Source organism: Telopea speciosissima, chromosome 11, assembly GCF_018873765.1.
Source record: "Telopea speciosissima isolate NSW1024214 ecotype Mountain lineage chromosome 11, Tspe_v1, whole genome shotgun sequence".
Lineage (NCBI taxonomy): Eukaryota > Viridiplantae > Streptophyta > Magnoliopsida > Proteales > Proteaceae > Telopea > Telopea speciosissima.
In genome coordinates, this window is record NC_057926.1 from 3,863,082 (window position 1) to 3,881,904 (window position 18,823).

The window sequence follows — 18,823 nt, forward strand, 5'->3', positions numbered from 1 at the left end:
TGAGAAATCAGCCCTACAAGCTGCTGGTTCCAAATCTTCTACTACTTCTGAGAGTAATGCTTTTGCTGCTGCTACTCCTGCAAAAGAGCCTATAAAGTGTGACCATTGCAACAAACCATGTTACACTAAGGCTCAGTGCTAGAAATCACATGGGAAGCCCGCTGATTTTGAGGCCAAACGTGGTTGTGGTAAACTTAAAAGCAAGGTTAATCACACTGAAAGTGTAACTACAGCCCCCACTGCTGAACAAGTTTTTTCCCAGGAAAAATTTTAGGCTCTCAGACATATGTTACAGACTTCCGCTGCCTCTACTACATCTATTGCCAGTTATTCCACACCATCAAGTTCTCATTTTGCCGGTTCAGGTATTTCCTTTGCTGCTCACTGTGCATCGGTTGTCTCCACTCCATGGATCATAGACTCCGGTGCCACTGATCACATGACAGGTTCTTCTAACCTTTTTCATACTTATTCCCCTACTTCTGGCAAGGATAAGGTTAAAATAGCTTATGGGTTCCTCTCATCTATTTCTGAGAAAGGATCCATTAGCTGTTCCTCTTTTCTTACCTTGTCTTCCGTGTTGCATATTCCCAATTTCACTACTAACCTTCTATCTATTAGTAGTATTACAAAAAATCTGAATTGTAAAGTGACATTTTTTCCAACTCATTGTCTTTCAGGATCTAGACTCAGGGAAGACGATTGGATCGGGTAATGTGCATGGTGGATTGTACTTGCTTGATGGTGACCCTCTTGTTACATAGGCTTTACCTTCTCAGCTATGTCAGCCTGCATCTTTCTCCTCTGAAGTACACCAATGACATTCTAGACTAGGACACCCCCCCTTAGGAACTTTATCTCATTTATTTCCAGCATTAATAAAAAATTGTAATAAGGAAGATTTTTTTTGTGAGCCTTGTGTCTTGGCCAAACAAACACGTTCAAACTATCGGATTTCTAATAAAAGGTCTTCTTCCTTATTTCACTTGGTTCATACTGATGTGTGGGGTCCTAGTCGAAAATTTTCTCTTTCTGGTCATAGGTGGTATGTCACTTTTATAGATTGTTATTCCCGATTCACTTGGGTGTACCTGATGCACACAAAAAATGAAGTATTTTTCCTGTTTTCAACATTTTCACAAGATGGTCTAGACCCAATTTAATGCCACTCTCAAAGTCTTGAGAAGTGACAATGGGACAGAGTATAGAAGGTCAGTTCCAAAGATACTTTGCTGCCCATGGGCTTTTACATCAGACCAGTTGTGTTGATACTCTAGCCCAGAATGGTGTGGCTGAAAGAAAAAACCGCCATCTCTTGGAGGCATAGTTATCAAGGCGTTGCCAAGGCGTCCAGGCAGTTTTAGAGGATCTAGGCGGTTGGACGCTTTAGTGTGTAATAGAAAGGCGAGCGCCTTGGACACCAAGGCGTCGCCTTAAGCGCCTTGGGACGCCTTTTCTTCTGGGCGGTCGCCTTAGACCCTTTTTTTGGTTTACTTTTGTTTTTTAATTTTTCTTATGTTTTAATAAGATATTCTAATTGGAAATATCTCATTGGGGGTATATTTTTAGTTCCATGCTCTGAGAAGCATGAAATCATAAGTAAAAAGTTAAAACTTAAAATAAATAAAAAAACAAAACCTAAAAAGTAACTTATCAAATCGAATTCCTTCACATTCCAAAATCGAAAGAACAAAAAAAACGAAAGAGAAGAAGCAGCGGCAGCAGCAGCGGCAACGGCGACTTGCAGCGGCGACCTTGAGACTTCCTGCGAGGCTTCCCTGAGTTCTCTCTCAGTCCTCAGTCCTTTGACCCCTTTATTTCCGAGTTGCGACATCTTAATATCTCATTCTCAATCTCCAGAGAAAAGAAGCATTGGCAACGGCGACTTGCCGGAGTTGCAGGCTTGCAGCGGCAACTTGAGAGTTGAGACTTCATCACTTCCCTCTCAGTCCTCAGTCCTCAGTCCATCAAGGTTTCTAAAATCTGTGCCCTTCATTTCCGACATCTCATTCTCCATCTCCACCCCCACCGGTTTCCGGCGACATCCCCTGCCTCCACCGGTAAGTATTGTAATTTTGTGCACTTATGCATTCTTTTTTTTTCTTCTTCTTCTAATATCCAAAGTCCAAACCCTTTTCTTCTAACCACATCTTTCTATTTCTTCCTTTTGCAGTGGAAACCAGCTGTCTTCCTTTACTCCGACGACAAATTCGCCAGACGCCGTAAGTCGAGAAGTGTTTTGATTTTTTTATTTTTTATTTCAGTTCTTCTCTTTTGATTTCAGTTCTTCGTACTCCCTTTCTTCTGGTCTATTTTGTTAATGATTAAAGATAAGGTGCTGAATCTGCTGTTTCGTTGCCCATAATTTTTCTTTGAAAAGATAAGGTGCTCCTACATCTGACTTGTATATTTATTCCTTCAATCACCAGAAGCACCTTTTTGCTTCATCCATCCCTTCGGCCCTTCCTAATTCTATTGGCAATATCCTCTTTAATATCCTCTTTAATATTTATTTGGCAAAGAAGTAGAATTATATAATTTTTAATATGCTATTTGTGCCAAATAAAATGGTTATATAAAAAAAAGAACACTAGAACGCCTTGTTCGCCAAGGCGACCCCTTGCAGCCGCCCTATCGCCAAGGCGCTTAGGAAGGCCCTCAAACGCCGTGGTCACCTTGCCGCCTTGATAACTATGCTTGGAGGTGGCTAGAGCACTTATGTTTACTCAACATGTTCCTTCTTTTTATTGGGGAGATGCTGTCCTCACTGCGGCCTATTTGATTAATTGGCTGCCCAGTCGGGTTCTTGACTCGAAGTCCCCTGTCGAGCTATTACTTGGCTCTTCTTCTTTTATTGTTCCCCCTAGGGTGTTTGGCTGCGTTTGTTATGCCAGGGATACTAGGTCCCCTAGTAAACTTAAACCCCATAGTCTCGCTGCATTTTTTTAGGGTACTCTGCCACCCAGAAGGGGTACAAGTGCTATTATCCTCCTGCCAGACATACATTGGTCAGTATGGATGATGTTTTTCATGAGACTGTATCTTATTATTTGTCCCCACCTCTTCAGGGGGAGAGTGTTAGTGAAGATGAGCTGACCATGGAACCTCTCCTACAGTCTGTTTATAATGAGTCTGTTCTTGTTCCTCCTACTCCTAGTCCTCCCTCTATCTCAGGGGGAGAGGTTCCTATACAGGAGGAGACCATCCTAGATGATGTTGTTGAGATTCCTATTCAGGGGGAGCAAACTCCTGTCCAGCAAACTCTAGTCCAGAAAACCATTAATGAATTTCAGAAGGGGATTAATGAATCTAATGTGCAGACTTATACAAGGAAACATAAGCAACTTCAACCAACTATAGCACCAATACCCATCCAATTGCCGAACCTGGTTTCAGAACCTGCCTCTCCACCTAGTAATGCTTCTTCTCCTGATTTACCTAATGCTATTCGCAAAGGTGTCAGGGCTTGCACTAGGCATCCTTTATCCCATGTTGTTTCTTATGACTCCCTTTCTCCATCCTTTTGTGCTTTTGTTTCTACTCTTTCTTCTGTTCGTACTCCTAACAATTGGCAGGAAGCTCTATCAGATGGAAAGTGGAAGGCAGCAATAATGGAAGAAATGGAAGCCCTGAAAAAAAAATAACACATGAGAGCTTGTGGTTCTTCCACCTAGAAAGAGAACTATTGGATGCAACTGAGAGTTTGTAGTAAACAGAAGGTGGATGGTAAGTATAAGGCACGACTCATGACAAAGGGGTTCACCCAGACATACAACATTGATTACCAGTAGACCTTTGCCCTGTTACAAAGCTTAATACTGTTCGGGTTTTGCTATCCTGAGCAGTCAATCTTGGATGGGAATTGCAACAGTTGGATGTGAAGAATGCTTTCCTCAATGGGGAATTGGATGAGGAGGTGTATATGGACATTCCATCAGGTGTGTAAATTGAAGTGTTCACTTTATGGGCTGAAGCAGTCACCTCGAACATGGTTTGGCCGGTTTCACAAGGCTATGATTTCTGTGGGTTATAAGCAGAGTAATGCTGATCACACTCTCTTTATAAAGAGGGTTGGTGGAAAACTCACTATTCTTATAGTCTACGTTGATGACATAGTGGTTACTGGCAATGATGGTGATGAGATCAGCTGGTTGAAGACCTTTCTTGGGCAGGAGTTTGAGATTGCCAGATCTTCTAAAGGCATTTTTCTCTCCCAAAGGACGTATGTCCTAGATTTATTGGCTGAAACTGGTTTGTTAGGATGTCACCCTTCAGATACTCCTATGGATGCTACTGTTCGTCTCAAGGAAAAATAGGGTGAACCTGTTGATAAAGGTCGGTACCAAAGATTTAGTGGGGAAGTTGATTTATCTCTCACACACACGTCCTGATATTGCTGTTGCTGTGAGTACTGTGAGTCAGTTTATGCATGATCCCTACTCTTCTCATATGGAGGTTGTTCTTCATATCCTTCACTACCTGAAGTCAGCTCCTGGATAGGGCATTCTCCTGTCTTCTCATGATCATAGTACTATATCTCGCGATATATCGGTATCTCAGGCCTACCGAGATATCCGAAATATCCGAGATATCGCGAAATATGACCGAAATATTGCATTTTTTCTGCAATATTTCAAGGGTCCATCTCGGGGGGTATTTGGCCATATCTAGGCCTGAAACTTCATGGACAGCCTTATTTAAGCTTAATAAACACATTTAAACCATAAAATTGTAAAAATGTGAATTCAAATTGGTGTTTTGGGCTTGCACCCTTGATTGACATACGATCGCTGACCCTAATGTATAAATAGTTAAATACACATAGATTAATGAAATCACAACTTAAGTTACAAATTACAAGTGCTAAATCGCTAACAGAGTTCTTGTGCCTCCCTGGATCAATCCCACTCATGCCTCGCCGAGTCGACGCCCATTGCTCTCTGTTTGAAGGACATATGTGGACCACGGTATAGAATCGGAGAAGAAACGAGTGTAGTCATCCACAAGTGTCACGTAAATGGAATCATCAACATACTGTAGGTAACCTATCCTAGGATATAAACTATGGTTACCAATCGATCCAGTCCGTGAAGAAGATGATCCACTGTGATATGATGTTGGCGCCGGGCAAGAGGCGATGGCATTGGCCGCATGTATGGTGGTGAGGTTGGTAGCTAGGTCCGCTAGGGTATGCAAAGATGTTGTCTACAAAAGATGATCCAAGTATGTCCCTGGGATGGGACTGTAGTCATAGTCCCCTACCCCACTAAATCGCCCATATGATGATGATCCATATCCATATCCACCGTAAGGTTGTAATGCACCATAATCCGATGCCAATGGAGTGGTATGTGCGTCAAAAGATGGGGCACGCCAATGTCCGGTCGGTCCTCCCTCCCTATCACCCATACTCAAACCACCAACAGAGCTAGATAGGTTATCAATGTCCATGTGATCGGAGGTTGCAATGTGTTTGTCGACCCTACGCTTCTGTGTATGTATGTAGGGGGCCTCTCGAGGGTGGGGGTGCGGGGCACGTGCTCCGTGGTGCGTATCTTGTGTGGCATGATCAAACCGTGTCTCTCCGGTGAATCGGAGTGTAGCTTTTACAGGCCGATCCTGGGCCTCCTGGCCTACCACATAACGCCTCGCATGCCGCAAATTCTTCACCAAAGATCACCACCACCAACATCACCACCACCAAAGATTACCACTACCAAAGATCACCATCACCACCACCAAGATCACCATCATCACCATCATCATCATTCGAGGACTCGCACCAGTCTTCATCATCAAGATAACATGCCACCGTGGGCTGAAATGGTATGGGCGAGGCTTCCTCGCATGTATCCGACCTCGCCACCATATACTCGCCCACATCGCACCAATCTCGGTTATCATGGGGTCGGGCCTACCTCCCTCCTCATCCAACACCGGCTCACCTCTATCCTCACCCAATCCACAATAGGTCCTCATCGTCCGAGTCAACTTCAAAGATGTCACTAGATCAATGGTGCCCCTCTGTCCCTCATGTCCCATGCGTATGTGTTGCAATTTCAACCTCGTTGTAGAGTGCACATACACCATGTCGAGATAAACGTTGAGACCCCAATCATTGCGCCTTTTGGAGTGGATGAGTGCAAAGGTACTCCAGTTCCTCTCACAACCGGATGCGAGAACATGTTTGGGCAAGGACTTTAATTGCTATTCTTCTTAAGTTTTCAGCCGATTCCCCATACAACACCCACCATTCAATGCATTACAAGTTTACAACAAAAAAGACATGTGTCAAATGTTGTTTCAACTTTCAAATTTCAATACATATGTAATTTAAAACTTAAAAGAATTACCAGCATCACCACGTGCTCTGCCTTGTATCGCAGCCTCAGTTCCAAAACTTTCTAATGCATCCTTAAATACCTTGATCTACACCGATGTGGAAAATTAGTAAGTACTTCTTCACTACTTATTTGAAAGCATCAATAAGTTGAGTTTCCAAATGAACTCACCTCATTGTTGCAAATTGCTTGTAGTGCACCATCTGGCTCCAACTTCTTCATTACTTGTTTCACAGCATCAATAAGTTGAGTTTCCAACCCAAGCCTATTGTTATATTGATACTTAGGGTTCAAGTAGTATGCTGAAATATGACATATAGAATAGAGGTATTGTCAAATGCATAGGTAATTAGTAAATAATAATACTATGAATTAGTAAACATAAAACAAATTTACTCACCACCTTATGCGGTGGATGCATAAGTTGATTCTCCCAATGAGCATTTATGATATCTAAGAAGTGTTTGCATATCGCGAGCCACACTATGTACACTATCTTTCATCAAGTCTATTGCAAGATATAGGACTGGCATGGTTGGGCCCTTCAGAGCGGAGTCGCAACATGTAGAACTTTAACTATCGGCTCTAAAACTTTCACCACTTTGCTTAGTTTGGTCCAAAAGTCCTCGGATGACATCGTTGCTTGTGCTTCCCTCCCATTTGCAGCTTGAACCCTTCCATTCAAACCACTCCTCGAAGCAAACATGTTTCTCGCCGGCCTTCTTTGTCTCAATGCTTTTGAGGGCAATGTAGTTGGTGGCAAATCTTGTGATGCCAGGCCTAACCAAGTCACCCCCACATTTTTCCCTCAATAGATTGAGTGCATAGGAGTGGTTGTATACAAAGTTGGTGACTTATCTCGCACTTTCAACCACAGTCTTCACCAACTTTAACTTTCCCATATCTTTTAGCATTAAGTCAATGCAATGGGCTGCACAAGGAGTCCAAGAGTGTACTTACTATTGTTCATCATCTTCTCACCGCCACTGAAGTTACTACCATGTCTGCTACAACTGGACAACATTCTCAATACCCACATCTTTTTCCACTACTTCCTTTAATAATCAGTAAATATATTTTGCATCCTTTATCTCTTTGGATGCATCCACGATTGAGGAACACTGCCCTCCCATCACAATAAACCATGAAATTGATGATGGACTTTCTTAGAGGCCCACCATCCATCTCGCCATTATAGTCACCCCATATGTCTCCCACATATTCCTCATATCACTAATGTACTCATCAATCTCACTCTTTTGTTGAGGTAGATAAACATTCATTACCTCATATGGGGTGGGGCCCTTGAATCCTGGGCCAGCCTCTGCAATGGTATCTATCATGGTATCATAATGGGGCCTTGTGCGATGTTCTTTGGGATGGTATGGTATAGCATCCACTTAGCTATTGATTCTTTAACCAATCCCTTCATCCCCTTCCATGCTCCTTTGATTCTGGGTTGACTGATTCCTTTCTTCTTATGCAATTTATGATCAGATGTTGATGGTGGTACTGGTACTGGTACTGGTAGAGGTGTTGGGGCTGCCCTCACACTTTGTGATCTTTTAAAAGGATTCAAAGTTCTAGGACCTCCAAAACTGCCAGCTCCTCCACTACCCCCTACTCTTTGTCTCTGCTGATCATCTTGAAAACTTACTCTACTCCTTGAAACAGTCCACCTAAAATCCCTAGCCTCCTCTGCTGTTTGTATGTCATCAGGTACTGCAATGTCATCATCATCAGAGGAGTCATCATCATCATCATCATCATCATTGTATCGTCTTCCTCCTCCCATCGAACTCCTAACTGTATCCTCAAGTTGTTCTCTTAACCTTTGCTTGTCAGCCTTCCTCTTCTTTCTTCCCCTCAAACTATCACCAATCTCCCTGGCTACTTCAGTAGGGACCATATGACAACCTACAACATCTTTAGATCCTCCAGTCAGATGTTGTTTAAGTCTACTGGACCCACCTCCCATAAATTGCATGTGACAATAGTTACATATAGATTTTCTCTTATCCCCATCAATGGGAGTACCATGTAACCATGCAATGTCACCCCTATGCTGGCTGGCTGGTCTCTCTTGTTCCCTCTGTTCTCTTTGTTCCCTTCGCCCCCTTTGTTGACTACTTTCCCCCACCTTTTGCTTGCCCTTCGCACGTTGTCTATCACGATCCGCCATAATGATACTTGTTTACTGCAATGTAAGTAACACAAATAATTAAAAAACTTAATGTAGATGCACTTCAATTGACACTTTTAGATTACTAATACACTTGTATAGTTATTTAATATTTTTCCCCTAACCCTTATATTTTTCACATAATTAAAACCAATTTTTTATATATAATGTTAATATAAGTATTGACCTAACACAACAAAACCAAAAATTAGTAAACATAATATACATGTAATGCATCTCAAAACATATAGAAATAACTTTCATATTTTTTAAACTTAAAACTCATATTTTTCCTTATTTATTTCTGTTTTTTTAAATTTTTTATATATTTTTCTTAATTTTCGAAAATTAAAAGAATTATTTAAGAGCAGAAAAATAAATCCGACACTGTGAAGCCGTAGATCGGCCATTGGTGTGTAACATATATTTAATTCATTACCATCTAAGTCATATTACCCCTAATTATTTCCTATTTTAGTTGTAGGAAAATGAATTTTTAAAACCAGAAAAAAAATAAAAAAAATACATATGGGAAAAAAATTTCGACACAATGAGGCTGTAGATCGGCCTCCGGTGTCTAACATATATTAATATCATCAACATCCAACAACATTTGTACAAAGTATTTAAAAAAAAAAATAGTTTTAGAGAAATAGAATTTACCTTAAATAATGAAAATAGGCTTGGACGATGAGCTTAGATGACCCTCCGACGTCTTCCCGGTGACAAGGAGCTTCAACAATGCTTGGATGAGGCTTGGAAGGGAGGAAGAAAAGCAAAAAATGAGGAAGAAGAGAGAAAAATTGATTTTCAGCAGCTCTTGGTCGATATATGGTATAAAAGGGGCCTTAGTGTGACACTATTTGTCACTTTTTCAATATCTCGCGATATATCGTGAGATCCACAATATATCGTCGATATCTCACGATATATCGACGAAATATTGTATTTTTTGGTTTCGGAAGTGTTTCGTATCTCGGACATGTCGAGATTTGCGAAATATGGCGATATATCGCCGATATATCGCGAGATTTTATACCATGCTCATGATCACCTACGGATAGAGGCATACACTGATGCTGATTGGGCTGGTTCTACAAATCGTAAGTCTATCTCTGGGTATTGTTCTTTTGTAGGTGGCAATCTTGTCACTTGGCGTAGCAAGAAGCAGAATGTGGTTGCTCGTTCTAGTGCCGAAGCAGAATTTCGTGCTATGGCACAAGGCATTTGTGAGTTTCTTTGGCTCAAAGGCTTGCTACAAGATCTTGGTGTTCCTATTCGTCTTCCTATGATGTTGTACTGTGACAACAAGGCTGCAATCAGCATTGCACATAACCCGGTATAGCATGATCGCACCAAGCATGTTGAAGTGGATAGGCATTTCATCAAAGAGAAATTGGAAGAAGGGCTGATTTGTGTTCCCTTTGTGAAGTCTACTGATCAGCTTGCTGATATTTTCACCAAGGGATTATCTGAAAAACTATTTTATCCTAATTTAATCAAGTTGGGCATGATTGACATATTTGCTCCAACTTGAGGGGGAGTGTTGAATAATGTACACCAGAATACCGTGGGGGTATTCTCCCACGGTATTCTGGTCTTTTTACTGCTTTATATTTAAGTTTATGCACTACCTAGTTAAGTCTGCTATAGCTAGGGGTATTTTTGTCTCTAAGATGTAATCTTCCATATTATAAATATATGGCTTGGATGATCAATTCGATCATTCAAGCATTCTCTCATATTTTGTTTTGTTAACACAATTTAGTGGAGGTTGATGGAAGGGAGCCTATTTTGGAGGAATATGTTGTGAACAGGAGGTCATTACAAGGTGGTACGGTAGCTGATTTGGAGTTTCTATCATATCTAGTAGATTTAATGGAGGATTTTCCTTTAAATAAGGAAATTGAAGCTAAGGAAAAAAAAAAGAGAGACGAGATGGATGTGTAGCAAAACTAGGAAGGATAAAGTAGGCAATGACCATATTAGAGCTGATGTGGGAGTAGCTCCAATATATGATGTGCTACAAAAAATTCATTTGAGGTAGCATGGCCATGTTCAACGGAGGCCTTTGGATCCTCTAGTATGGACGACTGATTTGATTCACATTGAAGGAACTAAAGGAGCCAGGGGTAGACCTAAAATGACCTTAGGAGAAGTGCTGAGGAAAGGCATACATAATTTAGGCCTTGTATAATGTATGACTTGGAATAAAGTTGATTGGAGAGCAAGCATCCACGTAGCCGACCACATTTAGTTGAGATAAGACTATGTTGTCGTTGAAAAGAAGAAATCATTTTCTTTTAGGGACTGATCCGACTTGGGGCTTGGAGTGCAGAGAGCAAGCGGTATTATTTCGCCTTTAACCCTCCCTTCGGAGCCTCCATGCGATGCATCCCTCAAGGCTGACAGCTCCTTTGTCGCTCTTCGGAAGAGCCCCAAGAAACTTTGCCTCATAAGGCTAGTGTGAGTCAAAGCGAGGAATTTTCCTTTGTCCATATTACTGAGGGGCAACCTTCCTCTTCTGCCTGCCTCACCAAGGTTTGAGCGACTGTTTCTGAAGAAGTTGATGTTTCAGAGAAATATAATCTTTTTACAGAGAGATAGAGTCATCGCACTAGGTTCACCCCATATTATCTTCATTCAGCATACTGGAAAACAGTTAGAAATGAGCTAGGATTGATTGAAGACAAGAAGTAAGAAGGTAAAGGCTGAGAAGAGAAGGAGGAGAAGAGAAGAAGAGAGAAGGGAAGGAGAAGAGAAATGAACACAACCGTACGGAAGAGAGATCGATTTCTCTCCCCAATATTCTTCATTAATCAACTGCTGGAATTACAAACAGTTCCCTAGGGAGGTAAAAGGAAAAAGAAGAAACAAGAGACAAAATACAACTTAAGGCACAATACAATAACCAGTTACAGAAATACCTCTAAAACATAAACTCTAACATTCCCCCTCAAGCTAGAGAATAAATGTCGTACATTCCCAGCTTGCATAGAAGAGCACTGAACTAGTGAGGAATGAGTCCTTTGGTGGAGATGTCTGCCAATTGATCACCGGTCTTCACAGAGGGAGTACAAATGTACCCAGAGTCAATCTTTTCTTTGATGAAGTGTCTGTCAACTTCAATGTGCTTCTTTCTGTCATGTTGCACAGGATTGTGTGCTATACTAATGACAGCCTTGTTATCACAATAGAGTTTCATAGGTGCCTCAGTATCAAATCCCAACTCTTAGACCAGCCATCTCAACCATAGGAGTTCACATACTCCATAAGTCATAACCCTAAATTCTGCCTCTGCACTTGACCGAGCCACAACTGGTTACTTTTTACTCATCCATGTGACCATATTACCACCCAAAAAAAAAAAATCCAAATGTAGATCGTCTATCAGAAACTGAAGAGGACTTCAAGTATCTGAGGATCCAGTAAACAGAATCCAGGTACTCACTCTTGGGGGCATGCATAAACTGACTCATTACCCCAACTGCATAAGTGATATCTAGGTGAGTCAAAGAGAGATAGATCAATTTCCCTACAAGCCTCTCTGGTATTTCCTTGCATCAACAAGGAATGGTCCACAGTCTTCCCCTAGCTTATGATTCTAATCAATAGGAGAGTTAGGAGAGTTTGTTGGTTTGCAACCCAACATCCCTATCTCTTTCAACAAGTCTAGGACAAACTTCCTTTGACATATATTTATTCCCTTCTTAGACCTTGACACTTCAATACCCAAGAAGTATTTTAAGGGGCCCAAATCTTTAATCTCAAACTGTTGAGCCAAGTAGGTCTTCAGCCTAGCTATCTCAGCCCTGTCTTTTCCAGTCACTACAATATCAACATAGACAATAAGGACTATGATGGTACCATTACCTCGCCGGGTAAATAAAGTGTGGTTAGCTCGGCTCTGGGAATACCCATTTTTCAAAATGATCTGTTTAAACCTCTTAAACCAAGCCTTCGGGGACTGCTTGAGACCATATAGTGTCTTCTTGAGCGGGCACACTTTCCCTTCAGCTGAGGGACACTTGAAGGCAGGTGGAGTCTGCATGTACACTTCCTCTTCTAAATCACCATGGAGGAAAGCGTTCTTCACATCTAATTGATATAATGGCCAATCTTGATTAGCCATCAAAGATAAAAGAACTCTTAATGAGTTATGCGTTGCCACAAGAGCAAATGTCTCTTGATAATCGATCACATACACCTGACCGTAGCCTTTAGCCACCAACCAGGCCTTATATCTCTCAACTATACCATCTGATCGGTTCTTGACTATGTAGACCCATCTGCATCCAACTGGAATTCTCCCCCTGGGAAGATCAACCAGTTTGTAAGTACAGTTCTTCTCAAGGGTCATCATTTCCTCAAACATGGCTTGCTTCCACTTTGGGTCAAACATGGCCTCAGTGACATTTTTTGGGATGGAAATAGAAGAGAGGGCAGCAATAAAGGAAACACCTGTATGACAGAGAGCATCATAGAATACAAACTGGGCTACAGGATTAGTGCAAGCTCTCTTTCCTTTTCTAGTAGTAATAGGAAGGTCTAAATCAGAAGGAAGAGAAGAGTGTTACCTGACTGAAGAGGATGTATCTCAGGATGTGGATCTAAAGAGGGCTCTTGGCTGGTCTTCTGTCCTTTACTCTGTAAGCATTCACCTTTTTTGTACTGAATGTGGTACTCTTTCTCATTACCAGAACCATTTTCAACAACAGCCCCTTCTTTTTATTGCTAGCATCAACACTTTTATCATTGCTAACATCAACACCGGAATGAGTATCAGTACCAACAACAACCCCTTCTTTGTGTTTCCCAATATCAAACAGAAATGGAGAAGTAGGCAAAGGTGGGAGGAAAGGTATAGAGACAACTTCTTCATTTCCACTATTCTCCCCTGAAGAGGATGTTGAGAAGAAGCAAAGAAAGGTATAGACTCAAAGAAGGTAACATCTATTGAGAAAAGTCGCCTTCGAGAAGAGGGGTGATAGCACTTATACCCCTTGGTAGAGGAGGAATATCCAAGGAAAATACATTTGAGTGCCTTGGGATCAAGCTTAGACCGAGCACATTTGTTGACATGGACACAGCAGACATACCCAAACACCTTTGGAGGGAGAGAGAAAGCAGAAGTCTGAGGAGACAACAAGTCTAAAGGGGATTTGGAGCCCAAAAGTTTAGTGGGCCTGCGATTGATTAAAAAAGAAACAGTAAGAAGAGCTTCAGACCAAAAGGTTTTTGGAACATGCATGCGAAATAGGAGACTTCTAGTGACTTTCAACAAATGACGATTTTTACTTTCAGCCACCCCATTCTGTTAAGGGGTGTCCACACAAGCAACTTGATGGATAATGCCATGATCAGTAAAAAACTATTGAAGCCCCCCATACATATATTCCCCCCCCCCTTTATCAGAACGAACAATTTGAATGCGAGTACGAAACTGGATATAAATAAGCTGATAAAAATTTTTAAAAGGCATTATAGATCTCACTTTTTTGTTTCATCAAAAAGGTCCAAATTACCTTGGAATAGTCATCAACAAAGGAAACAAAGTAGCTATAGCCAAACAAAGAAGTAGTGGAGGAAGGTTCCCAAACATTAGAGTGCACAATATGGAAGGGAATAGTAGATCGACTACCTTGATAAGGATAAAGAGAACGACAATGTTTGACAAACAAACAGGGTTCACACTGAAACACATGGGAAGAAAGAATGGAAGAAAACAAGTGGGGCAATTTTGTCCTCATAACCCCAAAAGAAGGGTGGCCCAAACGTTGATGCCACAACATCACAGAGTCAATAGTACTGTTGTCATTATGCCCACATGCGTAAGACTGAGAAGTAGGTAAAGTCCCTTTTCCTCACGTCCTCTGCCAATTACCTTCTTTGTCACCAAACCCTAAAAAACACTATGAGATGGAAAAAAAGTGATAGAACAATTCAAGGATTTGGTTAGGTGACTCACAGATAAGAGGTGTTGGATTGTATAGGCCAGAATACCGGACTTTTTACTATATTTAATTTATGTACAGCCATGTCGGCTCTATTAGGGGCAATTATGTCCATGTAATTTTGATCTCTTTATTATAAATAAAGGCTTGGGGTCTGTCTAAGATCATTCAAGCATTATTCCCCAAATTGTTTTGTTACATGGCATCAGAGCCAACTCTGATCTAAGTTTTCAAAACCCCACACCCACCCATCGATATTCTTTACTCTTCTTCTTCTATCATTTTTTTCTCCTTACCTTCTCTTCGGTTACTGAAAGGTCAGCACTCCAGACTGCTGCCCTGGCTCCTACTGCACCTATTGGCACTCTCTCTGTTGGTGGTTCTACTCTAGGCCCTGTTACTTGTGAGCATTATCACAAACCTTACCACACCAAGGACAAGTGTTGGAAACTTCATGGGAAGCCAGCTGACTTTGAAGCCAAACGAGCTGCTAAGAAGAAGTCGAAAAACAAAGTAAACCATTCTGAATCTGTTCCTACAGCCCCGGCTACAGACATTGGTCTATCCCAGGATGATCTACAGGCCTTTCTACGTGTGCTAAGGACTTCCGTTGCTGCTTCCTCTACTACATCCGCTGCAACTGCTAACTCCACTGCTCCTTCAGGTTCAAACTTTAGCCGGGCAGGTATCCCATTTGATGGTCATTGTGCTTCTGTAACTTCCCATCCTTAGATAATTGATTCTGGAACTACATATCACATGACTGGTTCCTCAAACCTCTTCCACAAACACACTCCAACTTCTGGGAAAGACAAGGTCAAAGTATCTGATGGTTCCCTTTCTTCCATATCTAGAAAAGGAATCATCAACTGCTCCTCCCTTCCTTTGTCTTCTATTTTGCACATTCCTAATTTTACTACTAATCTTCTTTCAATTAGTAGTATTAATTGTGATCTTAACTACAAAGTAATTTTTTTTCCTTCCCATTGTGTTTTTCGGGATCTAGCATCTGGGAAGACGATTGGATTGGGTAAAGTGCACGGTGGACTGTACCTGCTTGATGATGGTCTTCTCTCTCCACCATTACCTTCTCCATTACATCAGAACTCCTTGGTCTCTTCTGAACTTTACCGATGGCACTCTAGATTAGATCACCCTCCATTAAGAATTTTAGCTCATTTATTTCTTACTTTAGTCACCAAATGTCATAAGGATGATTTTTTTTGTGAGGCTTGTGTTCTGGCCAAACATACACGTTCAACTTATTCTCTATCAAATAAAAGGAGTTCTTGTTTTCATTTGGTGTATTCTGATGTTTGGGGGCCTAGTCGTAAAACTTCTATTTCTGGCCATCGATGGTTTGTCTCCTTTATTGATTGTCATTCTAGAAACACATGGGTATATCTTATGCACACTAAAAATCAGGTTTTTGCATGTTTTCAACATTTTCATAAAATGATCCAAACTCAGTTCCAGGCAACTCTCAAAATTTTGAGGAGTAACAATGGGACCAAGTATAAGGAATCTCAATTTCAAAAGTACTTTGTTGATCATGGGATTATACACTAGACTAGTTGTGTCGATAACCCAGCCCAAAATGGTGTGGCTAAAGAAAGAACCGCCACCTGTTGGAAGTGGCAAGAGCATTGATGTTTGCTCGGCATGTTCCATCCCAATATTGGGGTGATGTTGTCCTCACTGCAGCTTATCTCATTAATAGGTTACCTTCACGGGTTCTTGATTCCCGTAGCCTAGCTGAAATTTTACTTGGTGATTCCTCCTTTGTGGTTCCTCCCAAAGTGTTTGGTTGTGTTTGTTATGCTAGGGATACAAATCCCCTGGCAAACTTGAACCCCGTGGGTTGCGGTGCATATTTTTGGGTTATTCTCCAACCCAGAAAGGTTATAAGTATTACCATCCTCCTTCCCGTTGTACTATGGTTAGTATAGAAGTGATTTTTCATGAAAACCTTTCCTATTATTCTTCCCCACTTCTTCAGGGGGAGAGTTCTAGCGAAGATGTGGTTCCTACTCTTGAGTTTCCCCTCCTTTCATCACCTATAGTTGCTGCCCAACCTCCTCTGACTGATGACCAGCCTCCCATGGCTGCTGCCCTGCCTCCTTTGACTGCTGTCCCTTCACCCGAGGGGAATCCATTACAGAGGGAGCTCATGGAAACAAGTGGTGGTGATGTTCCTATTCAAGGGGAGCTGACTCCAGTACAGAGAGCCATTAGTAAATTTTAGAAGGCCATTGACAACTCCAACATTCTCACTTATAAAAAGAGATGTTCCAGCAAAGGGCAACTTCAGTCCATTGTAGAACCAATACCTATCCAATTGCCGACTCAGGATCCAGATCCTCCTCCTGGTAAGCCTTCCTCTTCCGACCTACCTATTGCTCATTGCAAAGGTACCAGGACTTGCACTCTACATCCCATTCTCGTTTTGTTTCTTATAGTTCTCTTTCTCCTCCTTTTCGTGCATTTGTATCTTCTCTTTCTTCTGTTTCCATTCCTAAAAATTGGTAGGAAGCATCTACAGATGGAAAGCGGAAGGCAACAATGTTGGAAGAAATGAGAGCATTGAACAAAAATAATACATGGGATCTTGTGGCTCTTCCTCCAGGGAAAAAACCAGTGGGATGTAAAAGGATGTTTGTAGTCAAACAGAAGGCAGGTGGAACAGTGGATTGTTACAAGGCACATGGAGTTGACTACCAGGAGACTTTCGCACCAGTAGCAAAACTCAACACTATAAGGGTATTGCTATCTTATGTTGTGAACCTTGGATGGGATCTTCAAGTTGGATGTGAAGAATGCTTTCCTCCATGGCGAATTGGAGGAAGAGGTATTTATGGACATTCCTCCAGGTTTTTCAGGTGATGCTACCAAGGGCAAGGTGTGTAAACTGAAGTGTGCTCTCTATTGATTGAAGCAGTCACCTAGAGCTTGGTTCGGTAGATTTCACAAGGCTGTGCTTTCAGTGGGATACAAGCAAAGCAATGTTGATCATACCTTGTTCATCAAACGAGTTGGTGATAAGGTAACTATCCTCATGGTCTTTGTTGATGATATTGTAGTGACTAGCAATGATGGTGATGAGATCCACAAATTGAAGCTCTTCCTTGGTCGTGAGTTTGAAATAAAGGATCTAGGAACTCTAAAATATTTTCTAGGGATAGAGGTTGCTCGATCTTCGAAGGGCATTTTCTTTCTCGAAGAAACTATATCCTAGATCTATTGTCTGAGACTGGAATGTTAGGGTGTCATCCATCAGATACTCCCACAGAAGGTACTACACGACTTAGGGAGAAAGAAGGTGAACCTGTTGACAAAGGCTGTTATCAGAGATTAGTGAGCAAGTTGATCTATCTCTCTCATACACGACCAGATATTTCCATTGCCATGAGCTTGGTAAGCCAGTTTATGCATGATCCCTATTCCTCTCACATGGAAGCAGTAATGTAGTCCTAGATAGGTAGGAGGCCTACTAGGAGCCAAACAACAAGATCAAACAACAAAAGGGGTTGCTGGTTCGAATGGACAGCACTAGGATTTAGGTCAATTCCTAGGGTTAGGGTTGGATATTGGGAAAGGGGTTTATAGGGTATTAATAGGCAGGTATAGGGGGTCAATATGGTATTAAAATAATATGATTTGGGAAGGTTTTAAAATTCTGCAATTCTGGACAGAATTGAGTTGCAGATTTTAGGTTTAATGGAGTGGGGGAATGAAGGGGTTGTAGTGGAGACTAAGGGTTGTGTTTAAGGTCGAGTGTAGGGAAAGGTGTGGAGAATATAGGCTGGAAGTATGGTTCCAAATTGATGGCCAGATCTGTAGTTATGAGGGAGTCCTAGTTGAGGTAGGAGTTGCAGGTTTAATGGAAATTAGGGTTTGATGGATGGAGGGGGGTGTGGATTAGGTTAGAGGATGAAGAGGGGAAGGATATATGTAAAAAACTAAGATTACTTACTAGTTTGATCTCCTTCAAAGGTAGCAACAGCAGCTTGAAGAAGCTCGATTGAATAAGAAGAAAGACCTCCCGATCTACAAGATGCAAGGAGTCGATCGGAGTCCACCAATCCCTTCAACCTTGATATTACTCACAAGGCACACTCACGATGGAGCAAAGGCAGCAACAAAGGCAGCAACAAAGGCAGCAAGCATAAAGCTAATTTTTATTAATCAAATTCGTATGTAATGCTAGCTTCCCTTACAAACTTATATAGAAGACTCCAAAACAGACTTAGACACTAAAAAAGAATGGCCTAACCTTATCCCTAACCTATTAGCTAACTTAAACTGACTAGGAAACTGAAATAGACTCAAAATAGAGTCCTAATGAC